At 36.3% G+C, this 19,080-nt stretch overlaps 1 pseudogene; it reads right to left on the bottom strand.

Annotated features, from left to right (window-relative positions):
• Positions 1 to 1,071: 1,071 nt before the first annotated feature.
• Positions 1,072 to 19,080, bottom strand: part of LOC149155631 (GDSL esterase/lipase At4g10955-like) — a 35,533-nt pseudogene continuing 17,524 nt past the window's right edge.

Genomic DNA, 19,080 nt, shown 5'->3' with positions numbered 1-19,080 from the left:
AAGCTGTTTAGGTAGCCTGGAGCTGTAAGACTGTGACAGTCTAGGCCATAAAGAAATGCCTTCTTGATGGTGCAGGATGAAACAGGTGGTGCAGTCTTTGGCTGGAAAGGGATTTGACCTGGAAGACAAGGAGAAAAGGAATGTGAATAAGTATTGTTCACAAAAAAGCTGAACCATGAAGGGGAATTGACGAAGCCAAACTGTTCCTAATCACTGTTACATGCAATGTGAAAATGGTAGGAAAGAGAACATGACTATGACAAAACATGGAGGATATTCACCATTTAAATAAATAAAAACCGAAGGGTTTGAAAACCCAGAGTTGTCGTCATACCCAGAATTCAAAGTTATAGAGAAACTAAAATTTGCGCATAAAATCGTATACTCCAAACAATATATTGTCAGAATGCAGACAAGAAGACATATTTATTAAAATTCGGGCAGTATTGTAAACATTTGAATCCTGATTGACTAAGAAAATCGTAATACCCAGAGAAGGGGCAGGCCGAATGGCCACATTCATAAAAGTTATATGGCTGAGCTGACCAGAAAATCCATGTCTGATTTCGGCAGCATGATTCCAGAGCCAGTTGTGAAACCCTAACACCAAAATCTCGCAGACGAGAACCTAGCCACCACAAGATAGGAAAAAGATAAGTGAGTAGAAAGTTAGGATATCTGTAATGTGAAAAATAAATTGACGGTTTCAACAAAAATCCTAAAATAGTTAGCCCCATAAACTGTTCAAGCCAATTGAATTCTAAGCCCCATAAACTGTTCAAGATAATTGATTTCTCCCATCAAGAATACTTCAGACTAAAGGAGGATAACCAATGTAGCACCAAATCAAATGAGAAAAAACCTGGTGTGGTCATGAAAATGCCAGGAATTATACGATATGGACACGGAGGGTCATAGAGATTACCTAGCATCCTAGAAGTGTTTCAATGCACAGCAAAACTGGTAGTGGCGGTGGACAAATGCCAAACAAATACTAATAAAGAATAGGTATTTGGGGGTTTTCAGGTAGGGCCTATCGTTCTGCCCTAAGAATTGAACCCATGACTGGGGCTATGATCCCAGGGCAGTCTTCAGATGAGAACGTTGTATGAAGGAACCAACCTGTTGTTGTATCAATTTACTCCCATTGAATGCCATCTAGAGCTCTGACTCATAAGACCACCATTGTTGAATCCCATAAGCTTCTGAAAATCTCATGGGGCCCTTGGAAATCACATACAGTTTGGTTGCCACACGATCCATACCAGAGACCTTTGGAGCTTCCGAAAATCTCATGGGGCCCTTGCAAATCACATACAGTTTGGTTGCCACTCGATCCATACTAGAGACCTCTGGCAGGACCTCCATTGATTTTTCTTCATCCCTATCACAGTTCTTGCATTTTTTACAAGAATCAGAGTAGTAACAACAGATGTAATAGCTATTTTTTACATAAAGATGGGGAACCCATTTCCGGATTTTTTGACAAATATTAATTAAATCCGCCTCTGCCCCATCCTCTGATTGTTTATCAAGGCCTTCTAATTCCTTATTTCCTTCTTTCTTAGAAGGAAAAATAGCTCTCATCACACCCTTCACTGCATTCCACAGTAGTCCAAACTTGTCAACAATACTTCTAAGACCCATGGGCAATAAAACAAAAGGGGGATTGAACAGATGAGATTCGACAAATATACCTCAAATGTTAAGGCATTCACCACCTGAAAAGCCAGGCCAGCCCCCAATGAATACCTATCCATGCACACTTCACTACTCCCATATTTCTTCATTGTTTTCCTGACTGCCTCCAGTGTCCTGTGAAACCTACAGGAGCCACTGAGGTCCTCCATTGTTAAAATTCTCAGATCATCTTGTATGTCCCTTTTGATTGTAGCAGCCCTCAGCAGGGTCCCTCTGAGAGCTATTATTGCCTTTGGGAGCTTTACTAGGTCTCACTACCAAAAGATCAGAGAATAAAACATATCTGTCCCATTGAAGCCTTGCTCCAAAGATGGATTCATCCCTCTCATCCACCAATTCTTCCACTACCTTGTATTTGAAGGGCTTCCACCATTTGGGTGCCAATGCTGCATCTCTGTCTCGTTTTTCCTGCCTGTCCAGTTCCAGCAGATATGTAGCCTGTATAAATCACGCCATCACTGTGCGCCTGTAATTTTCATCCTTCCTGTACAGAAACGGAGGAGATTTTATTTTGATAGAATTGATGTAAGGAAACTGTCGTAGAGATTACCTAGCATCCTAGCGTGAGCAAAGTAAGTGACAAAAGAAAAAGCAAAGGTACAAGCTGCTGAGTAGAGCTCCTCTGGGCATGCAGAAGGAAAATGAGGCGAGAATGCAGTGAGGTAGTCAAAGTGCAGTGCATGCTTGCCAGATGTATGCACGGCGAGGGATAATGAATCGACTGCCAGATGTCAAACAGAAAAGCATATAACAGATCTCAGTCCGAGAATGAAAGTGTTTCTTTGGACGACAGATAATTGTTGAATCATCTAACAATAGATCTAACGATTAAGATTAAGACAGAAAGACATTTAGGGGAGTTCATTTCAGAGGGAAACGCTTTACGACGTAATTATTATAAAAAATTACGATCCAAGAGTTTATCTAATGTATTGTGTTTTTTTAATTAATCAAAAAATGTATGTGGTTATAGTTTAATATTTAATATCATTTAAAAAATTATGTTGTTTTGGATAAACTAATGATATTTTATTTATCTATATTGTATAAACATGTTCTTTTTCAATTTATTACTTAATTACTATAACAAATTATGATCCAAGAGTTTGTCTAACGTATTATGTTTTTTTTAATTAATTAAAGAAATGTATGTTGTTATAGTTTAATATTTAATATCATTTAAAAAATTATGTTGTTTTATATAAAATAATGATAGTTATTAATATATGTAATGATGATTATTTGAAGTTAATAAATATTAAAAAATTATTTAATTAATTTTTATTTTATATAAAGTATTTAGCTCTTCATATATAAATGATAGTATATTATAAAATGGAAAAGTCATTTTTCTAGTTGAATTATTTTATAAGGATTACTTAACTTTTCATAATATCAATCATAACACGTTATCTGGAAAAATCGTTTTTTTAAATATTAAAGCGATTTCCTTAATTGGAAAAAATGATACTGCCAACGTTTCTTCACATACTATTAACATAATTTTAAGACACTAACACATTTGCATAAGCATGAAAAAATTTAGAACCTTCTCATTTGTATTTTATTTTTTCCCTATCTAGTGTATGCATTCGTTTTCTTTATTTATTGGTTTATTTAATGGTCAATGTTTATACTAAGTTTTTTCTATTTATTGGTCCATGTTTATACTAAATTATAAGGAATGATTTGAGAATTTATTAAAATGTATTAGTTATTTTTTTAATTAATTAGTTTAGATTTATCTTAATTTTGGATTTATCAAGTAGGAAGAGGGATTAATTTTTTTTTAAGAGATTTGATCTCTCTTAGCGCTTAGTAGATCGAGAGTTAAGATGTTCAGAGGGATCAAATAATTTTTAAGAGATTCGAACTCTCTTAGCCCTTAGTAGATCATGTTAATAGGGATCAAATTATTTTTAAGAGATTCGATAGAGTTATGGTTAAGATGGATATAGCCTTGTTTTATGGTTAAAATGGATATAGGCTCATTTAATTTCCGTCTTTTAAAGTTAATTTTTTATTTTTATTTTTATTTTTTTTCACCGAGTAAAAATGTTCAATTAGAATTCTTCTATACTCAATGAATTAACCATATTTACTTTTGTTATTTTTATTTTATTTAAATCTTTGAATTAAATAATGATGATCATTAATATTTAACTAAATTAATATTGATCTATTAAAACTTAAAAATAAATATAATAATTTATTTTATTTTTTATTTTATTTTGTATTAATACTTTCTATTATTCAAAAAAATCCATTTTACATAGATATCAAATTTGATCATAGAAGGTATAAAAACATCTCCTCATACTTCCACTGACAGCTAGAAACCCAAGAGACACTTATGATCAAATTAAAAGTGGATATGGTCTGCTTATCTGCCAAACATTCCAATCACAAGTACAGACAATATTTCCCACAAAGGGTCACCATCTAACACTAACAAACAAACAACATCCCCCTAAAAATTATATGAGATCTGGAAATTACATTGCACAGGGAGAAACAATATACACTTGGAGACTACAAAGCCACATCCATCCCTAGTACAACTTCAAAGATAGCAAATGAACATGACGAGAACCCAGCGAAGCAAGCCCAGAGCCACCATAGCCTTCCACAAAACACATATATGTTGCGTCCAGACATTATTAGATAACAAAAGATATAAAGGAAATAACCAAATCCTAAATCAAACAAGCGAGAGCCATCACTCGGAACATAGAGCTATGACCAGCCTATGCCATTGTAATCTAAAGACCAAAAGGCTAGCAAGAAACCTACATTAAAAAAAAAAAAAAAAAAAAAAAAAAAACTAGAAGCACTAGGAAATCACTAGACTGCGTCACTTACTTCCCATGCTCACTAGTCATTATCAAAAAATAAGATATTTGTTGGATCCTTTGCACTAAAGCCAGGAGGATCAATCAGTTCCCCACCATCCTAGTCACGAGCAATATGGTTCTCCACATGTGTCAAATGGGATTCAATCCTATCCAAGTAGAACCTCTGATTCATGAGCATCCTCTTGACATCCTTCAAAGAAGCAAAGATATTGTATTTCTCCACATGTTTGTCCCTCAATACTAGTCCTAGTGAGGTCTTCATTTGCTAAAGAAGAACCACCAAGTTTAAATATTGTTTCCTCCTACCCCTTGTGTGCCCAGGGTCTAGCACCCAAGTAGACATGTCCTCTAAAAGCTTAGAATCTGAAAGGGAGTGCCTTGTCTCCCCTGCTTTGGACTCAAGCTTGCAGATTTCCTTATGAGTATCAAGTGAAACTGCATTAAAATATGTGGCTATTTAGTCATGGACAAGGAGTCTTGCCCCTCATTGCCCATTTTGAGCCCTTCCACCTACCCCCCTTCTACTCCTCATCCTTTTCCTAGGCGGTATCGTCAAGTATTAGGGAGGAGACTTAATATCACTAAATATGTTGTCTCTACTTGCAAAATAACAAAAGTACCAACTCAACCCACCCTTTGAAATACTGAGGAACCAGTAAACCAACTCATCACAATAACACTAGACAAAATATAGCCTTAGATGAAAGACCACCAAAAAGGGCAGAGAAAAATACTTCCTCAACCAATGTCCCTTCACCCTTGACCATTGAACAAGAAAGGAGCAACACCAAGATTAGGAGAATTCATCACCAAGGAGGGCACAGCCAAATACCAAGTTCCCACAACCAATGCTTGAATTTCCACGAATATAAACCCACACAAGTGAACCCTCGCAAATCCTTCCAGCTACAACATACAAACCCCACCTTAAAATGAAATAAAATGACCCAAGAAAAATTCCAACACCAAGCTAAACAAGCACTCCCAGCAGTATCCCCAAACCAAAGAATCAGATTCATTAATAGAAAATTGGACTCAAAACACTTGTGACTAAACCCTCCAGCACATCTAAAAAAGGGAACCAAGAAAAGAAAAGAGAAAACCTAAGTGAGCACGATGTTCTTACAATTTGATGACCCCAATAGGACCTATGAAGCAGAGGCTTACACGAACCATGGACGAAACCAAGCTTCGCAAACGCCCCAAACAACCACACCCATATACATTGAACAACATGAATTCCTTACCAAATCTCATAACTCACCACTACCCGCAGCACCAAGATCCTCACACTCGCCAGTTTCACAGAGAAATCATTCTAGGAGGCCGAGGGACATACCTCAGCTCCTTTCCTCTCACTACAAATGATTTTATTGTCCATCGAAGCACATAAATAAACCACCAACCAACTGTAACAATGCATGCTCATGCATGCGAGGCGCACATCACGTTCTCCTAACATTTATGAATTGCTACATACTCAAGGGTGGTTGGCACATCGCCTAATGCCCCATTCCATCTGTCATTACACCCCATCAAGGGTTATTTTTTAAAAAATTAACTAGATTAAATTTAACTATTTTATTTATTTCTATGTTTTTATTTTGTTTATTTGTGTGAGGTTGTTATTCTTAGTTATTTGAAATAAATACTAATTTAGTAAAAAATATTCTTTATTTTATTTCTTTTTTCTTGTTTACTTGTGCAAGGTTCTTATTCTTAGTTATTTGAAATAAATAATTATTTAATAAAAAATAGTGTTTGATTTTAATTGTTTTAGTGCTATAAATATGATAATTTTTTATCATTTAAGTTTTATAAAAAAAGTACTTGTGTAACTAGGGTGAGTGAGTTGTGAGATAGTTTAATTCTTTAAAATTGGCTTCCATTTTCACACCCTCTCTAATAAAGTTTGAATGTCAAATTTAATAAAGATTAAACTTTATTCAAATCAACAAATTTACACTTCATAATATTAAAAATAAAATATTATAAATGAATATTAAAATAAGATTGAAAATCATCTAAACATTTAATATAAAATAAAAATCAATATCTAAATAAATAAAATGTAAATAAAGTTGTTAAATTTTGAAACATTTTTTCCATTTTAATGGAAAACAAAAAAATTGAAAAAAAAAATCCAATATGTATGTTTATATAAGTATTATTTGAAAGAAAAAAATAAAAAATTCTATAAATGTTAACATAAAAAATAATAGAAAACACTAAACACTTATTAATTTTTAAATATTTTTAAAATATTAAAATGTATTTTTCAAAAATAGTTGTTTAAATATTCTATAATAATATTTAAAAAATTATAAATATTCTATAATAATATTTAAAAAATTATAATATACTTTTCATTATTAAAAACAGTTGTTGAAATATTTTGTAATTAAATTATGATAACACAAAAGAAAAAATAACACTATTAAAAAAACAATAAAACAATATTTAATTTTATAATAGAATATATACATTAAAAATGGAAAATACTCATATTTCCAAAAAAAGGAAATAACAATAACTATGTAATGGGAAAATTTCTCAACTTTAACATCCTAAACAATACTACATCCTCAACTAGTCAACACCTAAATTAAGGTTATTATGGAACCACTTCTCCCATTTTCATTTCTAACCAACATGGGTAGCAAATGAATTTTCTTTTCTATATGGTTAACGTTAATAGTGCATTGGTACCCTTTCTTATAACTTGTAATAATGTGTATGCATACCAAGAGCATCACAATAGTTTAACCTATTTTGCTAAAAAGTGTGATCGATCTCTTCAAAAAAATCGTTGTTAACATTTTGAATTGATTCTCGAAGAAACACATATTATGTTAAAAATAGCAACAAGAAATCTTAATTTAATTTCTCTTTGAATTAAATTAGGAATTAAATTGAAATTTTGTTCTCATAGCAACTTGTAATAGTTAAGTAAGTTAATTTGACTTAGTTGGCTCACTAAATTCGAGTTGGGAGTCTATCTAGAGTCATGTAGAGTGATCCCTAAATTTTAGGGGTCTAGGTTGAGTTCTTTTAAGTTGTAATTAATTAACTTAGTGTAACTGAATTAAAGTTAGTTAAACTAGTTCAATCAATTGGAGGAACTAATAAAAGGTCTAGTAGTGGGGACAAGCACTAGTGCAACTTCACTGCTCCACGAGTTAACTGATGATTCACTCATAAATAATTCATGCATGTAAATTCTGAGGAAGACCCGGTTGAGATTAGAGTTCAGGTACAATTTACTATTAGTTGTATAATTTTCGAGTTGTGCAAATGGTTCTTGCAATCAGTTGAGGGCCTATGGATGGATTGCACTGTTATGGAGAGAGAATGTCCCAATTAAATATGGGTTAATTCTCTTAGGAATTGTGCAAGGAAGTAGGGGCTTGGCAGACAATAGAATTGTATAAGTGTTGGCTTGAGGTGGTTTGTGAAGTAGAGAGATAGATTTTACTTGTGCAAGAATTGTTTGAGTTGAACAAGCATTATATTTTCTTCTCATATCTTTTGGTTAATGCAATATAGATAGTCGAGGTTTTGAGCAGTTGCTTTCCCAAGAAAAATATTGTGTTATGTGCGATTGAAAATATTGTGTTTTTTTGCTTAGTGTTTTCATCGATCAATTTTGGTTTCCACTGATGAGTAGAGTAGATTCTTGTCTTATGTTTTAGCATATCACATAAGTTGTTGAATCTACAAGTAAAAATATACATGGTATTGAAGTTGAAGACATTATAGAAGAGGAGAATTTGAGTTTGTTGTGTAGGTGAAATCAAATTTGCAGGTTCATACTTCAGAGTCAGCAGTATGTCATTCTATGGTTTGAGACTTGAGTATGCCCTGGAGGGAAACTCGAATTACATAGCTTGGAAGGACAGGATGGAGGCAGTATTGGAATACAACGAGCTCAAATAATTCATAGATCATGATATTCAAAATCCCCCAGCATCTAATGCTAAAGATCTAGCTAAATTGAGAAAGTGTGGGGCAAAAACAAGAAGGGTTATCCTAGAAGAAGTTAGAGATTATATTGTCTCGAATCTCCATGGTAAGGAAACTTCATTTGCAATGTGGAAGGAATTGACAAACCTGTTTCAAAATAGTAGTGACCACGGGAAGCTGGCATTAAAGGACAAACTCAGAAAGATCAAGATGGAGAAGGATGACTCTATTCCGAAGTACTTGACCAAGTTCACCCAATGTCGGGATGAGCTTGGAAGTGTCAGGATTACTATTGCTGAAGACGATCTGGTGAGCCTAGCACTTCTAGGACTTCCCAAGAGCTAGCACAGTTATCAAGACTTAGTTAATGGTAGGGAGAATCTACCAAAGTTTGAGTGATTATGGTCAGAATTGGTACAGGAAGAAATTCAACAAAACACTAGAGATGGATCCTCATCAAAGCATGATGACGAGGAAAATTGTGCCTTAGTGGGTAAGTCAAAGAAAAGGAAGGGGAGGTCATCCCATTCCAAATCAGATTCTTATCAGGGTGGTAAGAAGAAGGACATGTCGAAAATCAAGTGTTTTCACTGTCACGACCTGGGACATTTTTCCACAAAAGTTCCACGTAAGAAGGTCGGTAAGAATCCCTTAAGAAGAGTGGCAGGTGAGTCTCTTGCTTCACAGTTTGAAATGGATTTTACCCTCATTACTTGTATGGTGTCATTGGTTATGGATAGTGTGTGGTACACGGACAGTGGAGCTTTTTTCCACATGACTGGTGAAAAAGATCTCTTCAGTAACTTGGAGGAGAAGGAGATCCAATTGCATATCAAGATGGGTGATGTGGGAGGTATATCACAATCAGGATTGGTACAATTACCTTTCACAGGGAGTTTGGTTCTCCCATCACTTTGCGAGATGTTATATATGTTTTAGGTTTGAAGAAGAACTTGGTTTCCATTTCCATGTTGGAGGATAGAGGCTATGATGTGACATTTATTAAGGGAAAGGCATTCCTTCATCACATAGCCACAGGACAGGTGAAGAGGATAGGGGTTCGAGTGAAGAATCTCTACAAGTTGGAGGTAGAAGATTGTGTTGCTTTAAGCACTAAAGCAAAGAAGGTGCAAAGTCAAGACATCAATGAGTTGTGGACAGGAGGTTGGGTCACTCGCACCATGGCACTTTGAAGATCATGCAGAAAATTTCTACTAGTCTTCCCAATGGTACTCTAGAGCAGGTAGACACATGCAAAGGGTGTACATTGCAGAATTACACAAAATATCCCTTTCATGACAAAGACAGTCTAGCATAGGCGATCCTCAATCGAGTTCACTCAGAGGTGTGTGGATATTTCTCGATAACATATGCTGCCAAGCACAGGTATTATGTGATATTTGTTTATGATTTTCCTTGTAAGTGTTGGATCTTCTTCATGTGGAAGAAAGATCAAACTTTTGCTAAGTTTTGTGAATTTAAAGCACTTGTCAAAAAAGATACTACTAGGAAAGTTAAAGCTCTCAGGAGTGATAACGGTGGAGAGTATGCGTCGAATGAGTTGAAAACCTTATGTGCATCATAAGGAATTCGACAAGAGTTGATAACACCTCATAACCCACAGAAGAATGTGGTGGCTGAAAGGAAGAATGGGAGCATTTTGGGAGCGGCACAGTCAATTTTGCAAGATCAGGGCCTACCATTACACTTGTGGGCTGAAGCATGCAACACATATGTTTATTTGTAGAATAGAATCCCTCATCAAATTCTTGGGATGAGTAAACTAGAAGAGGATTTTTTAGGGAAGAAACCAGATGTGGCACACTTTGGGATCTGTGGTTCATCAGTCTACTTCCATGTTACCAATATGCATGGAAAAAGATATAGACAATAGCAGAGTTGGGCATATTTGTGGGGTACACTAATACACCTCATAACTATCGATTGTATTATCCAACCAACATGATGATAGTGGTTCGCAGAGATCTAAAATTTGATGAAGAGAAGATCATGATATGTTCCCTTAAGAGGGAGCTTCATCTACATGCATTTGAGGATATTTTATCTCCTAAGGAGGAACCTCAGGTTGATGTGGAGCAACCACATGCAGAGGATCAAGGAGTGGAGACACCCACTCATGCAGAGTCTTCCAAAGATGGGATAAAGCACACCAAAGAGGCTGACAGGTTATTACATGATGCTAGAGAGGATGTGGGAGCACCCACATTACAGTGCAGGAAGACGAGTTCACCAGAGAGGTACATTGGCTACATGGCTCTGATGAGAGGATGTGTAGACATTGAGCCATCATCTTTTGAGGAAGCAGTGCAACAACTAGTTTGGGTTGATGCCATGGTTGAGGAGCATGACTCCATTATCAGGAACATTGTTTTAGATGTGGTCCCAAGACTGGCAGACAAGTCAGTGGTGAGTTCTAGATGGCTTTACAAGGTAAAGCAAGCAGTGGATGGTAGTGTGGAGAAACACAAGGCTAGGTTTGTGGTTAGAGCGTTTTCTCAAGTGGAGGGGATTCATTATGATGAGACTTTTTCTCTTGTTGCAAGGTACTCATCAAGCAGGTCAATTCTAGCACTACCAACACAGATGGGATGGAAGATACATCAAATGGATGTAAATACAACATTCCTCAATGACATGATTGAGGAAGAGGTTTTTATTTATCAGAATAAAGGATTTGAGACCTTCAACAGAGAGTCATGTGTGTGCCAACTCAAGCGAGCGTTGTATGGAATGAAACAAGCATCAAATGCTTGGTACACCAAGATATATAGCTATTTCACTGGGTTGGGCTTCCCCAAAAGTGAAGCAGAGGTGAAACTTTACTATATTGTGTTTGAAGGTAAAATTTTTATTATTGCTTCATATGTCGACTATTTGATTCTGACAAGTGATGATAAGATAATCAAGTTTTACTAAGAGGATCTCGCAAGAGAGTTCGAAATGAAGGACTTGGAGCTCATGCACTACTTTCTAGGGATGGAAGTATGGAAAGGTGATCAGGAATTTTTTGTCTCTTAGGGAAAGTATGCTAACGAGATACTCAAGAAGTTCCACATGGAGAGCAGTAAACCCATGGAGACTCCTCTAGCTAGTAAATGGAGGAAGGAGGATGTTACTTCTGGGGAAGTAGTGGAGGCTACTATTTATAGGTAGTGTTATAGATCCATTTGGGTACATCAAATCCCAATATTCAGATCAGTGATTTAGGACTCATAAAACCCTAAAATCAATTGTTTCATGCCCTAAACAAGTCAACCCTTTGAATTCCTCCTTCCCATACAGTTTCATGACTTGAAGACATCCAGAAATTACCTCTAGAGGGACCAACGCAGGTAAGCCCTTATGAAGGTGCACTATAGAGCAGTTAAGTCCACTGCCAAGGTGATTTACAAAGCACTTAGGCTTCCTTTCACCTATGCTGGGTGAGAATGAGCGAAATTCACATAGGGTTTGGGGAATATTGTTATCTTTTGGAGTCATCTATAAGTTTCCCTATCTTATCAACTCCTATGAGTTCGAAAATGGATGAGGAATGAGTTAAGGATCATCCTATCCTCTCATCCCTTCCTCCATGGAACTAATTCTAAGTATGGAAGGCCATTAAATGTCACCATTAATGACAAAACCTCCTTCATCTTCCTATAAATTGACCACTTATCTAAGTGATCAGGGGTTGGATTATGTTGAATTGTAAGGAGATAATGTTGCTATGAGACTTGAATTTGGAGCAAACGATGTGATGCGATAAGCTTGTCTTGCTTTTGATGTGATGTGGATGGGATCCAAGCTAGAGGAATGACTTTGAATCAGACACTGATGGTTGTAATTCCTTCTTCTATCTAATAAAGTGTTTGAAACTTTTTCCATATGATGTATTATTTAATAATGCTTATATGTATGAATTGCTTATGATTCCCTTCATTTATATTCAATGGATCATATGCTTTGATCAATTCTCTTCTTCTGTTGTGTTAATAGGGTACTTTCAAAGCGGATTAAGTATGGGAAGGAGCGGCGGAATTGATACAAGGGAGACGAGAGGAAAGTGGAACTACAGGTAGGCCTTCTATCCTCTCTTCTTATCTACTTCTTATAGGGAAAGTCCAAAACACTTTAAATTGTTGTTCTAGGCAAAACTACTTGTCTAGTGAATTAGTATTTATCCGTAGATGCTAAATTCTCCAAAACAAATTGGCGACTCCGCTGGGGAAGAATACTCTTTCCTATTAGTTTATCCACCTCCTAAGACATCCTTATAGACTCTATTTGTGTTCATAGATTGTAATTTAGCTATTTACATTGAAAAATTAGTCAAAACTGTGTCAAATTACCTCTTGAAATGGCTTACCGTCACCAGCGCGGGCTTGTGAGGGAGATAGTGTGTTGAAAGCATCCTTGGCTTAGGGATAATGCTCTGAAGTGCACTGTCTCCCACTCTGGGTTGCGCTGATCCTCCTAGGATCAGTTTCCCACCTTTGGAAAGAGTTTTTGCCAATTTTTCTCTGTTTGATAGTTTCTTGATTGATCAATGAATGTTATGTCTCTGAAAATGAGTGTTTATCTCCTAATCTAGCCCAGCTTTGATTGGATTGATTAATGTTTCTTCATTTTTTTCTTTGTCATTATCGATCAATAGTCAAATTTAGGATATAATTGATTAATATTCATTTGAAATAAAGTGTCACAAAGTCTTCTCTTCCTTTGAATCTGAACTGTCGTAAAAGTCTTCGTTCATATGAAAGATTAATTAATTGTATGTGCATATTTCCTTTTTTTTCATATTCACATTAAGGGAATCGAAAAGAAATACATGCATGTTGCATTCAAAAAGTTTGTGTGTGCTGATAGGAATAGTGTAGGGAAATTGCATTTAGATTGTACTCTTTGCTCTTTGATCAAAAGAGATCTGATTTCTCTATCCCTAAGTAGCTAGGATTTTCATCGTTAAATTGAATGGAAAGAATGCTTATCATGATAGTTTCATTCCTAGGAATTTCATAGTACATCACGTGGTGAACTTGAAAGGAAAATTCCTAAGCAAGATCAACTTAAAATAAACATCAATTTACCTAATGGAGCATTGTCATTAACAAGAAAATTTAGTGGTTCTAGGCTAGAGACGTGTTTTGACATCATAAAACAAAGCAGTTGTCACTAACTTGTCTGCAATACATCCTGAGTGTGATACCTCATTCCACATACATGAGTATATCGTAGCTCGTCCACGTACCTTTGGGTATATAGGGTGTTGTTACAGTATGTAACGTATATGGGAATGCTCTCACTGTGCGGTTTTTCATTAGACAACACTTATACAGACTGGGCCTCCATGTACCTTTGGGTTTATATGGGAGGGCAACTCTAGGTTTCTATCCATCCTTAAGTAACCGAGTTGGCCGCCTTGTAAACTGTGATACACCGAACATAGCATTCAGGGAGATTTCCTACCCGTACTTCTTGGTTCGCTAGGAGGTATTCTGCAGTTCACAGTTTCTTGGTAAACCTTTTGCCTAGCATACCCCTTTTTATTTATTTCTCTTTTGATAATAAAATTAATCAACAATCGTGGAGGAACATCAACCCATACCCTATCGTTCATGGAGAATAGTGAGCAAACCACCTTTGCCTTCCAAAGCAACACCAATTTGGGCAAAGTGGTCTCGCTTAACTAAGTTTAGTACATCAAGAACTTCTAGTTCTTCATCTGAGTTACCTGAATCATCTATTTTGGTAAGTACAGAAACTCTAGTTACTCCAACTATTTCTATTCCATCTTTTTCTGAAGAAGAAGTTTCGCAATTACCTAAGGACATCAGCACTAATCCTAGTGAAACAGTAACCAAGGTTGTTCAACAACAAGTTGATCCTCAACTTGAAATTGCTCAACAAAAAAGTACTTCTGAAATTGAATCAATTCAACTAGAAGTTAATCCAGAATCTATCCCAGTTCAAACAGAAGTTACATCTGAACCTGAAGTTGTTCATGAACCTATTTTTGAAACTATTGTTGATTTACCCGAACATCTAGACTTCGAATTTGAACATTCAGAAGTTGTTACTTTACCGGAAGATGATCAACTGCCTCAGACATCAGTAAATATTGAAACTTCAACTTCATCAACACTAGAAATCTTTTACGGACCTGACGGTGAAGTTCTTCCACCAGGTTTAATTGCTATAAAGGAGGAATTGGAAGAATATTCCACACCTAGAACCCCATTTCAATTTGGAACTGGGCTTTATCTTTACCCTAATACTCCTGATTTTTTCACTTCATTTGATCTTGCTTCATTTCAAATACCTTTTGATTTTTTAGGACAACTTTTGGGTTAGTTAACTATGGCTGAACAACCGTCAACATATCAGATTGTATCATCTGATGCACCTACAGCAAAATCTTCTGTTGTAACCTCTTCGATGTTTTCTACCACACCTGAGTTGCAGTTGTATGGTGAATTTTCCATCTCGGTTGGTTACCAGTCATTGTTTGGAACCCACTCAGGGGTTGCTTCTACACCATGGTCATCACCCATGTCTTCAACCAGAATTTTACCTAGTTCTTCTCTAATGGGAACTCAACGGTTGATCCTGCATATCAATATCGAGTTGGGAAATCTGGTCAACAAAGACCTATGTATCCATTAAATACTGGATTGTCACCATACGGAGAGCAATATGCTTATTCACCGTATCCTCCTTATTCCATAGGACTACCATATGGTAATATCCCACATTATTCAGGTCAATTTGGAATTAGATTTTGTCAATGGCAACCAACAATGCCAATTCAACCGAGGCTTGTGTATCCAACACAACCAATGCAACGTGTGTCAACTATTCCTACTACACTTTTTGTTACTACTATACCACAGTCACAAGTTCAAACTATTGTATCTCAACTAGTACAAAATGATCCTTCTACCTTGCAACCTCAAGTTTCAGGTCAAGAACTTTAAGTTCCTCAAGTTTTTGTACAACAACCACTTGTTTTTGGAGTTCAGCAACAACCTCAGGTTAGTATACCCTTATCTGGATTGACCTAGGATTACACTGGTATAGCTTATTCACAACCTAGCCACCCTTTCATTGCTAGATAGCAACAACTGTTAAATCAACAACAGTTGTAACAACAACAACAATAGTTGATTCAACAACCGTGGTAGCCTCAATTCCAACTACCCCAATTCCAGCAATTCCAACCCTTGTTTTGACTTGTTCCATCGGCTCAACCTAGTTTTGGTCAATCTCAAGCTTACCAAGGTCCTGGTCAACAAGGCTTTGCAGGTTATGGACAACCACACATTCAACCTGGTTATCAACAACCACCTTGTACTAGTTTTGTTCAAAAACCATACCAGAGTTACCAAATGCAGATGACTTATGTTGGTATGCATAGACCTATTTCTCAAGCAATTCCATCATATCCCGGGTATGCTCAACCTAGCTTGAATCAAGATTTTTTGTTTGTAGCAACTTTAGAATTACCAGATTTAAATTGGCTCACTAATGATCCAATCTTATATGCACCTTGGTGGCTGATAATTCTGCATAAGTTACCATCTTACATTCTAAAATTTAACAGGAATCTTGGAGAAACCCATCAAATCATGTCATGACCTTTCATTTGTGGTGTTCATCAAACTCATTAAATGATGATTCGGTCAGACTTTGTCTTTTCCAAAGAACACTTACTGGTCTAGCTGCTAAATGGTACATTGAATTACCAAGAGCTTCTTTCAATAATTTCACCACTTTAGCCACTACATTTTTGACCCACTTCCAGTTACCCATCAGATATGAGACTGGAATGGAACTCCTAACCAACTTTAAATAGACTATTGCTACCCATATATCAGATCATATTCATGAGTGGCGGCATCATCATCAAATGGTTAAGACATATGTTCCTAATCAGCTTTTAGCTGAGTGGTTCATAAAATCCTTATTGCCATTAATCACCGAGGATGTGGCAAAAGGTGGAGTTTTCATAGAAGAGCAAGTTATTGCTCGTGCCCAATACTTGGATTTGCTTTGCACACAATCTAGCACACTTTATGATAAAATTTCACATGCACCTCGACCATGTTTCACTGTTCCCCCTCCTCCATAATCGAGTAGGGACTCTCATGCCAGTAATGGTGTGATCAGTTCTTCAAGCACGCAAATAGCAGGAAGACCATTTGGTCAAACCCTTGCTATTTCCAATCAAACTACCAATGCATCAGAAAATACTCTTGCCTTCGAGATTAATTCTATGTCATTTGACAAAGGCAAAAATCCAAAGCAACTAGGAAGCAAGAAAAAGGGGAAAAAGAAAAAGAAACAAGAAAATTCCCCTCTAGAGAAATCATCTTATTCCTCTACTTCAGCAAGGAAGCCTCGTTATCCATGTCTGATATGTAATGACAAGCATTTTACAAGAGATTGTCCACACTGCTCTGAGGTCTCTAAACTTTTAAAGACTTCAAACAAATCAGCAGTGTTGATTTATCCATTTCCAACCCCCAAGACACATTTGGTTGCAACAGACCATGCTTCCACATCCCAAGTACTTATGTTATCCATCACAAAGCCATAAAACGAAGTTTTGGTTTCAACGAGAAACAAATTTATGGAAATTCGTCGCCATCATCGAATAATCAGGCCACTGATCAACCTAATCCTTCAACTTTGACTTCATCTAAAGTTGTTCCACCCATTGTACCTGAATTGACAATAAAACCACCAAAGGGGGTTGTGCACAAATCGACATTCAACTCTCGGGCTCAAGAAACTCAAAATTATAACATAGTGGAAGATCTTGCTCAATCACATTCTACTATGTCGACACTCGAGGTGTTGCAAAACTGTCCCTCCCAAAAGTAGGCTTTACTGTCATAGGCAGAATAGATCCTACGGATTCAAATCTTGTGGTTTTTAACCATGCAGGATATACACCATAGTTACCGGCACAATTATCTTTCCTAATCTAAGTAAAATCTCTCAATAAGAATGTTCACCAAACTATTATTGATGAGGGGGCATCTACTTGCATTATGTCCATGAGTTGCTGGAAAACACTTGGTTCACCTTCATTGTCACGATCACCAACCACATTGAAAGCTTTTGATGGAATAACATATACTCCATGTGGGATTTTTAGTAACCTACAAATCAAACTAGGGGGAAAAATAGTTAACGTTTAAGTTGAGGTAGTTGACGGACCCCTCAATTACAACATTTTACTGAGAAGGCCTTGGTTATTTGCTATGGATGCTATGGTTTTCCACATACTTTCATACTATTGCATTCCTTTTTAAGGGTGGAATCATAGTCAATGATTAGCTAGCCTTCTTTACGAATAGTTCACAGGCTATCAGAAGCATTCCATTGGTACACGGATCCCCGCTGTCACTTCAAAGTGTTGGAGTAGGTCTCTTTAAAGATCCTTCCCTGATGGGTACTTTTACCCTACCGTCACCATCTGATTTGGCGGAAGTGGAAAGAGTATAGACTTGCAACATGATTTCCTCTACATCATTTGATTTAAGGAGGATTACCAACAAAGTTGAAGTTGATAGTAATATTGAGGTGATGCTATTAAGCCCCATTGAATCATCATAGCAATTAATCTTTCGGGCTTGTGTAGAAAACCCAAATTCTTACCCAACAATTGTATGGGTAGATAGGTCGTGAGAATATGGTACCTCTTCAGATCCTTTTTCACATATACATTCTACAGATGAAGGAATCATCCAATCAATGATGATAGGAGAGGAACCATGGGAAGATTATCATCATCGTTCCCATATTCTAGATGACATCGAAGATTATTCAAATGAACTAAACCACCCCTCAGTCGTTGATTTCCTATCGAATTCATTTTTCATAAACAATCAAATATGAGCGAAATCTATCAAATATTGAAGAAACGATTTCTATTAATATTTCAACCAAGCCTAATATTGTAGAGAACATTCATGTCAGAAAATCTTGTTCTCCATTGGAACTTGATAATTACCATGCTCTTTTTCATGAATTTAGAGATATTTTTGCATGGTCTTACGAGGAGATGCTAAGCATTGACTCTAGTATTGTTGAACATGAAATTAAAATGTACCCTGATGTCAAGCCAGTTCGACAGTGGCTTCGACCTATTCATCCAAAGAAAGTTGTTGCAATTAAAGCAGAAGTTGAAAAACTTTTGTGGGCTAGTTTCATTTACCATGTTCCTCTTACTGACTAGGTTTCCAACATTGTTCCTGTCATGAAGAAACAAGGAACAATACGAGTGTGCATCGATTATATGGATGTAAATCCGGCATGTCCAAAGGAAAATTATCCTACACCTTTTATCAACCAGATTATTGATGAATGTGCTGGATGCGAAATATTCTCATTTATGGATGGATTTTCCAGCTACAATCAAATCAATATATGCCCACCAGACCAATCGAAAATAGATTTTATTTGTCCATGGGGCACATTTGCCTATAAGAAACTCCCTTTCGTATTGAAGAATGATGGGGCCACATTTCAGAGGGCAATGAATTATGCTTTC

The sequence above is a fragment of the Pinus tabuliformis genome, chromosome 9 (genome assembly GCF_031772625.1).
Source record: "Pinus tabuliformis cultivar Carrire ecotype Pingquan chromosome 9, CPIR1, whole genome shotgun sequence".
In the NCBI taxonomy this organism is placed as follows: Eukaryota; Viridiplantae; Streptophyta; class Pinopsida; order Pinales; family Pinaceae; genus Pinus; species Pinus tabuliformis.
This window is presented reverse-complemented; position numbering and strand designations above follow the sequence as displayed.